Here is a 6,000-nt window from a genome sequence, read left to right on the forward strand (position 1 = left end):
TGTTGAGAAGGTGAGAACCATTAAAAGCATAAAGGAAAGTAGGTATGTCATTTTCGTTTTTCTAAGTTATCAAAACAAATTACACACAGGTTATTTCTTGGGAAACTAGCTCTTCCTTCATTTCTTTAGGTGAAAAGTGAGTAGGGTGATCTATATTTCCTTTTCGGACTCTCGGTGTTGGCCTCTGACGCAATGTTGCATTTAACTTTGAGTCCCTGGGGGTTGATTGCAGAGCTGAAGTTAAAAAGGAGACCTCATTTGGTGAGTCGGAGGGGAAGACTCTAGGTTCTTCCACTGAAGAACTGTCTGAAAGGGACCTAACCCTTCCCCTCTTCTCTGATACCACTGGGGAATCAGAGGCTCAGATGCCGTCCTCTTCGGCTGTTGACCTTCGGGGAGGTGAGTATCTTTACTAGACTCACCTGTCTGCTCTTCCTCCTCATTTAGCGTAGCTCCACCCTCTGCCTGTGAATTCTCACAGACTTCAACACTGAGTGGTGAGGCCTCTACAGGCCCCTCCCCTTTTTGCTCCTCACTTCCAATCCAAGCTTTTGGCGGGAAGTTTGAATTTATTGGGTCAACCTCTTCACTTTGTTCACCAACTGCCACCTTTGGTCCTTCTCTTTGTTGGCTTGACTGTGGCTTTACCGTCTTTAATTTGTTGGCAAAAGATTTAGGGCAATCTCTGAAGAGGTGATTTAATTCTCCACAGAGATTACATTTCTTGCCATTTGGACACTCTCCAAAAGTTTGCCCAATTTCTCTGCTCTTCCCACATAACACCTTGGTACAAGCCTCAACCAGGTGCCCATGCTCACCACACTTGCGGCAGAACTTGGGCTGCCCCTGGTAGTGGATGTAACCTCGGTTTTCAAGGTGGCCAGAGTGTCGCCCACCCGCTGCACTGAGCACTCTTCAGCCCTTTTAAATGGTATAACTTTGCACTCCCGCACGCTCCAGCAAGCACCATTCAAGCAACAACTTTGCACTCCAGCTTCGAACATCGGCACAGTCGCAACAAGTAAGGCGACTCTACTCAGAGAAGTCACTCTGCACAGTAAGAAGATTTCTTTTGCACAGACAGAAAGGGCTTCACCTGCAAAGGTAAAGCCTGCCAAAAATAGAAACAACTCATTAGTGCTGCTCTCCACAGAAATCTTTGGTAAAAGGCGAAAGACTTGTACGTTATGAAGAGAAACCAGAGTACGATTATCCGTCACTGCGGGAGCAGGGCATCAGGCTAGTTGGCATAGCCACCTTCCCCATGGTGAGCTTTGCTTGGTTGAGACGCTTGCCCCCCCCCCCCTGCTCCTCGGCTGACCAACTAGGAACAATCGGGCCCTATTCGATGGCTGCCTTGTCTTTTACTCTGTGCAAAAGACAAGGCAGCAACAAAAACACCACGAGAATCCCGTATTGAGGCTTTGTTCTGATCGCTCATTCGGTGTCGCGTTTCTTTCAAGCAATTCTCCCGGTTAGCCCACACTCGGCTCGCTCCCATAGCCGTGTTAAAGTCTACTTCGCATTCACTCTCTTTTCTCAGCAGACTCTTGGGATTTTATCTATAAAATGAATTCCTTCACTCAAACTATGTGAAAACTGCTTTGTCCTTAATATTTACCATGTCTAGAAAGATTTAAACAAAAAAAACAACGTTGTACTTTGCAGTAAAAGAAAGAGCAAATCTAAAGTTTCAGGAATCCGAGAATAAGCTTACTTTCATGAGTGCTTCACGATTTCGGATTTTGCTATAAAATGAATTCCTTCACTCAAACTAAATTAAAACTGCTAAACCGCTAATCTGTTATATGTAAGGCAGATGTCAAATTCACCGAAATAGGATCAAAGGGTATTCGGCCAATCGAGCTGTAGCAGCTTCGGTAAAAGAGTATAAGTTGAAGAGTTTGTGAATAAAGGTGTGCGCACACATAGTGTGCTGTACGAAAATAGGCAGGGAGCAATGCCGGCTGGGGTATATGTTCTTGTATGTTGTCTGACTGTTTGATTTGAATGTGTTGTGTAAGTGTCCTGTTGAATGTTACATGTTTGGGCTTTGACACGCTTCACTGTGGTTGTTAACTGTGTGGTGTGTCCTGAAATGTTATATGTTTGGGCTGTGTGACATGCTTAATGCTTGTCAGTAGCTACCCACTTATTCATATATAGCAACTGACAACATAAGAAGTCCGGACATACTTTGATAGTAGTTGTAGAAGTATCCTTATTGATAATAGATCACTAATTCATATTGATAGAACAGTAGATGAACAGGTGCTTGCACATGTCTCACGAAAATAAAATGGGTGTATGATTGCTGACGGCAGAGCAATACTGCCAAACTTATGAGTTCTTGTGGCAAACTTGATTCAGTGTCTTGACGTGTATACGCTGTTTCGCTGACTTGATTGTCACAAGAAACAAAGTGTGTTTGATAAGATCCGACCATTTTATTACGGGAGGATCAGTATGTATGGATTCTGATGTGACTGATAAACCCATTCGTATCTTAAGCATAATCTAATACGTGAGACAACGCCCTGGCACACGATAAAAAAAAAAAAAGAGAGAGAGCGGTTTTGTGTCCCCACAGTCCATAATGTAGAAAAGAGAGAAAAAAGCCTTTCTGATTTGGTGTGTGTGCTCATAGTGCAGAGTGTAGAGAAAAGAAAGCCGTTTTGGTGTCACGGGTGTTGTGACTTACACACACACATTTCTAAATTGAGAAAGGAAATTATTTTAGAGGAAGCACTAGAGTTTAGATCCCACATTTGTTGATAGGCATTCATTTATTTCTTCACTTCTGATGAAGTTTCAACAATAAACAACAAACTTTGTATTATGAGAAAGAACCAGACTCATTCTTCAGGGATCCGAAAATAAGGTCTATTTTATGAGTTATGCACGAATTCGGATTCTCCTATAAAACGAATTCATTAACTCAAACCAAGTTAAGACTGCTTTGTCCTTCATATTTATTCATGTCTAATCAAGTTTCAACGATAAACAACGTTGTACTTTGTAGAATGAGAAAGAACTTCTTCAGCAATAAGCATCTCTCGACATATGACGAAATACAGATTTTGCTATAAAATGAATTCCTTCTATCAGTCTGACTTAAAACTGTTTGTCCTCCTTATTTATCCACTTCAATTAACAACAATTAAAAAAAATTTGTAGTTTGAGAAAGAACAACTTAATCTTCAGCAATCAGTATAAAAAGAGGTGCAAATGCCAACCATACATACCTAAAAGGTGGAGCGGAAGTATTCAGCTGCAAGTAGGTGTGAATGTTCGACCATAATTTGTAAAAAGCGGGTAAGAAAAGGTTCGAATGCCCGACTATATATTAACAAAAGCGGGAGGAGAGGTCTTCGGATGAGAGTGGGTGAGAATTTCCAACCATAATCTATAAAATACGGTGAAAAAAAATATGTGAATGCCTCATAGAACACTAAAAGCGGAAGTGTTCGGCTGCAAGAAGGTGTGAATGTCCGACTATATTTGGTGAAAAGCAGGTGAAGCAAGGTCTGAATGCCCAACCTTACATCATCAAAAGCGAGATCAGAGGTGTTTGGCTGCAAGAAGGCCATAGTTTGCCAAAAGCGGGTAAGGTGCGAATGACCGACTAAATATCAACAAAAGTGGGGGCGGAGGTCTTCGGATGCAAGTGGGTGTGAATATCCAACCATACAAGTATGGTGGAGAGGAAGCTGTGAATGGCCGACCATAGTAAAAGGCGGGTGAGAGAAGGTGCGAATGTCAAACCATACATAATCAAAACAGGGAGCGGAGGTGTTCTGCTGTAAGAAGGTGTGAATGTCCAACCATAGTTGGTAAAAAGCGGGTAAGAAAAGGTTAAAATACCCGACTGTACACAATCAATAGCGGGAGCGGAGTTGTTCGGCTACTAAAAGGTGTGAAAGTCCGACCATGGTTTGTAAAAAGCGGGTAAGAAAAGTTGCGAATGCCCGACAATGTATGATCAAAAGAGGGAGTGGAGGTTTTCGGCTGCAAGAAGGTCTGAATGTCCAACCATAATTGGTAAAAACCGGGGAAGAAAAGGCTCGAATGCCCGACTATACACCATCAAAAGTGGGAGCGGAGGTGTTCAGCTGCAAGACGGTCTGAATGTCCATCAAAAATTGCTAGAAAACATGAAAGAAAATTTTCGAATATCAAACTGCACATGATCATAAGCGGGAGAGGAGGTGTTCAGCTGCAAGAAGGTGTGAATGTCTACCCATAATTACTGAAAAATGGGTAAGAAAAGGTGCGAATGCCTAACCATACATCATCAAAAGAGGGAGCGGAGGTGTTCCGCTGTAAGACGGTGTGAATGTCCGACCATAGATGGTAAAAAGCGGGTAAGAAAAGGTTAAATTACCCGACTGTACACAATCAAAAGAGGGAGCGGAGTTGTTCAGCTAAGAGAAGGTGTGAAAGTCCGACCTTGGTTTGTAAAAAGCGGGTAAGAAAAGGTTCGTATGCCCGAATATACACCATCAAAAGCGGAAGCGGAGGTGTTCGGCTGCAAGATATTGTGAACGTCCGACCAAAGTTTGTAAAAAGCAGTTAAGAAAAGGTTCGAATATCTAACCAAACATAATCAAAAGCGGGAGCAGAGCTGTTCGACTGGAAGTAGGTGTGAATGTCAGATCATAATTTGCAAAAAGCTGATGAGAAAGGGTGAGAATGCCCGACTATACACCATCAGATGCGGTAGCGGAGTTGTTCGGCTGTGAGTAGGTGTGAATCTCCAACCATAATTGCTGAAAAATGTGTTAGAAAAGGTAAAAATGCCGGTCCATACATCATCAAAATCGGGAGAGGTGGTGTTCAGCTGCAAGAAGGTCTAAATGTCCATCAATAATTGCTAGAAAACATGAAAGAAAATTTTCGAAAATCAAACCACACATGATCATAAGTGGGAGAGGAGGTGTTCAGCTGCAAGAAGGTGTGAATGTCCACCCATAATACCTGAAAAATGGGTAAAAAAAAGGTGCGAATGCCCAACCATACATCATCAAAAGCAGGAGTGCATGTTTTTCGCTTACAAGAAGGTGTGAACGTCCAACCAAAGTTTGTAAAAAGCAGTTAAGAAAAGGTTCGAATATCCAACCATACATAATCAAAAGCGGGAGCAGAGCTGTTCGACTGCAAGTAGGTGTGAATGTCAGATCATAATTTGCAAAAAGCTGATGAGAAAGGGTGAGAATGCCCGACTATACACCATCAAATGCGGGAGCGGAGTTGTTCGGCTGTGACTAGGTGTGAATCTCCGACCATAATTGCTGAAAAATGTGTTAGAAAAGGTAAGAATGCCGGTCCATACATCATCAAAAGCGAGAGAGGTTGTGTTTGGCTGCAAGTAGGTGTGAATGTCAGGCCATAATTACTCACAAACGGGTAAGAAAAGGTAGTATTGCCAGACCATATATGATCAAAACAGGGAGCGGAGGTGTTCAGCTGCAAGAAGGTTTGAATGTCCGACTAAAGTTCAAATATATTAACAAAAGCGGGAGGAGAGGTCTTCGGATGAGAGTGGTTGAAAATTTCCAACCATAATGTATAAAATGCGGTGAAAAAAAGGTGTGATAGAACACTAAAAGGTGGAGCGGAAGTGTTCGGCTGCAAGAAGGTGTGAATGTCCGACTATATTTGGTGAAAAGCAGGTGAAGCAAGGTCTGAATTCCCAACCTTACATCATCAAAAGCGAGATCAGAGGTGTTTGGCTGCAAGAAGGCCATAGTTTGCCAAAAGCGGGTAAGGTGCGAATGTCCGACTAAATATCAACAAAATTTGGGGCGGAGGTCTTCGGATGCAAGTGGGTGTGAATGTCCGACTATATTTGGTGAAAAGCAGGTGAAGCAAGGTCTGAATGCCCAACCTTACATCATCAAAAGCGAGATCAGAGGTGTTTGGCTGCAAGAAGGCCATAGTTTGCCAAAAGTGGGGGCGGAGGTCTTCGGATGCAAGTGGGTGTGAATATCCCACCATACA

At 42.7% G+C, this 6,000-nt stretch overlaps 1 non-coding gene across 1 annotated transcript; it reads right to left on the reverse strand.

Annotated features, from left to right (window-relative positions):
* Positions 1-1,093: 1,093 nt before the first annotated feature.
* Positions 1,094-1,207, reverse strand: LOC140276325 (U5 spliceosomal RNA). Its single transcript, XR_011908928.1, has one exon. It is a non-coding gene; the product is annotated as a U5 spliceosomal RNA (small nuclear RNA).
* Positions 1,208-6,000: the final 4,793 nt, after the last annotated feature.

Source organism: Leuresthes tenuis, unplaced genomic scaffold, assembly GCF_036924035.1.
Source record: "Leuresthes tenuis unplaced genomic scaffold, fLeuTen1.0.hap1 SCAF_18, whole genome shotgun sequence".
In the NCBI taxonomy this organism is placed as follows: domain Eukaryota; kingdom Metazoa; phylum Chordata; class Actinopteri; order Atheriniformes; family Atherinopsidae; genus Leuresthes; species Leuresthes tenuis.